The following is a 4,809-nucleotide window of genomic DNA, read 5'->3' on the forward strand; positions in this document are numbered from 1 at the left end:
GTTGGAAACACCGCGGACTTGTCAATATTTTTGCAACACCGATGTTTCTGCCGGTTACCCCTATTTTTATCCGGCACCCATTATTAGTTGCTAGGTGGCGCCAAACTCGTAACGATGCCGCCAATCATAGGCATATTTGAAATGATGTATATGTTCCCTTTGCAATCTTATGATTTTGTATAACATTCTTTTAGGCAGGTATCGATGTTCTGTGCCAGTCTCTATGAATTGAATTGTCCTTTCAAAAAACGACATCAACTTGTCATTTTTTTTTTTTTTTATTTTTGAAGTGTACCAGGCTTACAAATGCCCAAGTTAAAAAGTTTAAGCTGGCCTTTTCAACCATCAGCTAATAACAATGCAACTCTTAGTTGGCTTTTTATGTTGGAGATCGCTGATGGTGCTGATGGTGATCTGTGCGGATCACCTAGTGCCAGTTGGATCGAGAGAGAGAGGAAGGAGAAAGGATTTGATGACTTCTGTTTCTGTAGTTAAACTGTACGAAACACCTGAATAGCACCTCGATCCGTCGGTGCAAAAGCTGGGAGCTGAACTCGAACTCTTTGTGAAGTAGGGAAGGTATTATGCCTGAATGGAAAAGTTCAGGGCCACAGACTTCATTTTGATCGTCTTTGTGGTCACCAAAGGCAATTCTTATGTGCTTTCGTTCATTTCAGAAATCCAGTGTTGAATCCATAATGTCAAGTCTCAACCCTGATGTTTTAAACCTAGAACTTTGTATGTTGTTGTTCAGATAATTGTTCCCTTGCACAGCCATTTTCATTGGTAGATCGGTGTTAGCCACGTTGGCAGTTGAGGATAGTATATTACATAGGCCAACAGTTCCTTTGATGTTCGCTTCAGTTGCGATATTCGACCCCAATGGCTAAAAAGGACTTTGAAAATGTCCTTTGTGCTGGGGTAACTGATCCGTTCTTCGGATCATTGTTACCTAGCCCCGTCATTTTTATCAACTGATCTGTTCTTCAGATCATTGTTACCTAGCCCCGTCATTTTTATTAACTGATCTGTTCTTCAGATCATTGTTACCTAGCCCCGTCATTTTTACTAACTGATCTGTTCTTCAGATCATTGTTACCTAGCCCCGTCATTTTTATTGGGGGCCGGTAGTGAATAAAGTAAAGCGGTTCTTAAAGATGTGAGACCCCACTTGCTTGACCCCATGATGATGCTGTTGTGCGGATTATTGTTACCTAACCCCGCCATTTTCATTAAGAAATCGGGGTTAGGCACGTTGCCGTTGGCCAATGGGCCACATTTCCCTTGATGTTTCTTTGAATACATCATTTGAAATGCTAAGACCCAATGGGTATTCAAAAATGAAAAAGGACATTTGGTCATAAAACCAGATTTTAAAATGTCCTTGGTGCTGGGGTAACTGACCTGTTCTTCGGATCATTGTTACCTAGCCCCGTCATTTTTATCAACTGATCTGTTCTTCAGATCATTGTTACCTAGCCCCGTCATTTTTATTGGGGGCCGGTAGTGAATAAAGTAAAGCGGTTCTTTAAGATGTGAGATCCCATTTGCTTGACCCCCGGTTGATGCTGTTGTGCGGATTATTGTTACCTAACCCCGCCATTCTCATTAAGAAATCGGGGTTAGGCACGTTGCCGTCGGCCAATGGGCCACATTTCCCTTTATGTTTCTTTGAATACATCATTTGAAATGCTAAGACCCAATGGGTATTCAAAAATGAAAAAGGACATTTGGTCATAAAACCAGATTTTAAAATGTCCTTGGTGCTGGGGTAACTGACCTGTTCTTCGGATCATTGTTACCTAGCCCCGTCATTTTTATCAACTGATCTGTTCTTCAGATCATTGTTACCTAGCCCCGTCATTTTTATTAACTGATCTGTTCTTCAGATCATTGTTACCTAGCCCCGTCATTTTTACTAACTGATCTGTTCTTCAGATCATTGTTACCTAGCCCCGTCATTTTTATTGGGGGCCGGTAGTGAATAAAGTAAAGCGGTTCTTAAAGATGTGAGACCCCACTTGCTTGACCCCATGATGATGCTGTTGTGCGGAATATTGTTACCTAACCCCGCCATTTTCATTAAGAAATCGGGGTTAGGCACGTGGCCGTCGGCCAATGGGCCACATTTCCCTCGATGTTTCTTTGAATACATCGTTTGAAATGTTAAGACCCAATGGGTATTCAAAAATGAAAAAGGACATTTGGTCATAAAACCAGATTTTAAAATGTCCTTGGTGCTGGGGTAACTGACCTGTTCTTCGGATCATTGTTACCTAGCCCCGTCATTTTTATTAACTGATCTGTTCTTCAGATCATTGTTACCTAGCCCCGTCATTTTTATTAACTGATCTGTTCTTCAGATCATTGTTACCTAGCCCCGTCATTTTTACTAACTGATCTGTTCTTCAGATCATTGTTACCTAGCCCCGTCATTTTTATTGGGGGCCGGTAGTGAATAAAGTAAAGCGGTTCTTAAAGATGTGAGACCCCACTTGCTTGACCCCCGGTTGATGCTGTTGTGCGGATTATTGTTACCTAACCCCGCCATTTTCATTAAGAAATCGGGGTTAGGCACGTTGCCGTCGGCCAATGGTCCACATTTCCCTTTATGTTTCTTTGAATACATCATTTGAAATGCTAAGACCCAATGGGTATTCAAAAATGAAAAAGGACATTTGGTCATAAAACCAGATTTTAAAATGTCCTTGGTGCTGGGGTAACTGACCTGTTCTTCGGATCATTGTTACCTAGCCCCGTCATTTTTATCAACTGATCTGTTCTTCAGATCATTGTTACCTAGCCCCGTCATTTTTATTAACTGATCTGTTCTTCAGATCATTGTTACCTAGCCCCGTCATTTTTACTAACTGATCTGTTCTTCAGATCATTGTTACCTAGCCCCGTTATTTTTATTGGGGGCCGGTAGTGAATAAAGTAAAGCGGTTCTTAAAGATGTGAGACCCCACTTGCTTGACCCCATGATGATGCTGTTGTGCGGATTATTGTTACCTAACCCCGCCATTTTCATTAAGAAATCGGGGTTAGGCACGTTTCCGTCGGCCAATGGTCCACATTTCCCTTTATGTTTCTTTGAATACATCATTTGAAATGCTAAGACCCAATGGGTATTCAAAAATGAAAAAGGACATTTGGTCATAAAACCAGATTTTAAAATGTCCTTGGTGCTGGGGTAACTGACCTGTTCTTCGGATCATTGTTACCTAGCCCCGTCATTTTTATCAACTGATCTGTTCTTCAGATCATTGTTACCTAGCCCCGTCATTTTTATTGGGGGCCGGTAGTGAATAAAGTAAAGCGGTTCTTTAAGATGTGAGATCCCATTTGCTTGACCCCCGGTTGATGCTGTTGTGCGGATTATTGTTACCTAACCCCGCCATTCTCATTAAGAAATCGGGGTTAGGCACGTTGCCGTCGGCCAATGGGCCACATTTCCCTTTATGTTTCTTTGAATACATCATTTGAAATGCTAAGACCCAATGGGTATTCAAAAATGAAAAAGGACATTTGGTCATAAAACCAGATTTTAAAATGTCCTTGGTGCTGGGGTAACTGACCTGTTCTTCGGATCATTGTTACCTAGCCCCGTCATTTTTATTAACTGATCTGTTCTTCAGATCATTGTTACCTAGCCCCGTCATTTTTATTGGGGGCCGGTAGTGAATAAAGTAAAGCGGTTCTTAAAGATGTGAGACCCCACTTGCTTGACCCCATGATGATGCTGTTGTGCGGATTATTGTTACCTAACCCCGCCATTTTCATTAAGAAATCGGGGTTAGGCACGTTGCCGTCGGCCAATGGTCCACATTTCCCTTTATGTTTCTTTGAATACATCATTTGAAATGCTAAGACCCAATGGGTATTCAAAAATGAAAAAGGACATTTGGTCATAAAACCAGATTTTAAAATGTCCTTGGTGCTGGAGTAACTGACCTGTTCTTCGGATCATTGTTACCTAGCCCCGTCATTTTTATTAACTGATCTGTTCTTCAGATCATTGTTACCTAGCCCCGTCATTTTTATTGGGGCCCGGTAGTGAATAAAGTAAAGCGGTTTTTAAAGATGTGAGACCCCATTTGCTTGACCCCCTGTTGGTGCTGTTGTGCGGAATATTGTTACCTAACCCCGCCATTTTCATTAAGAAATCGGGGTTAGGCACGTGGCCGTCGGCCAATGGGCCACATTTCCCTCGATGTTTCTTTGAATACATCGTTTGAAATGTTAAGACCCAATGGGTATTCAAAAATGAAAAAGGACATTTGGTCACAAAATCACTTTTGAATATGTTCTTATACTGTGCTGTGTTAAATGGGCTGTTGTTTACATTGCCAAATCGGATTCCATAATGGGCCCACAAATTAAGCAGCCAACATTTTTTTTATGTTCTTGATTAAACGATTCACTTCTTAAGTCGTTAAAACGTTCGACCATTTGAAACGTTTCACTCTTTAAGTTGAAGGAAAAGTTTAAAGGGAATGTAATGGAAATAAGAGCTACTAATCCGGACACGAGCCGAACAGCAACTGAATTAAAATGGACTGGCTGACCTCCTTATATAATGTCAGTCTCGTGGTGAAATTAATGTGCCTACTTGGTTAGAGATGTCAACAGCTACAGCTGTTAGTAATCGACTTCATTTATCGAAAATTGTTATCGAACGGGATATCGAACAGAGAAAGCAATTAAGTCGAAAAACAATCCGAACAGCTGACCGATATGAACGGTAAGGAACCTGACAAAATACACGGTAAATATTTACTTAAGTTTCTCGGTCCCAATACGCGCTTA

This window comes from Drosophila tropicalis, unplaced genomic scaffold, assembly GCF_018151085.1.
Source record: "Drosophila tropicalis isolate 14030-0801.00 unplaced genomic scaffold, ASM1815108v1 contig_443, whole genome shotgun sequence".
Classification (NCBI taxonomy): Eukaryota; Metazoa; Arthropoda; class Insecta; order Diptera; family Drosophilidae; genus Drosophila; species Drosophila tropicalis.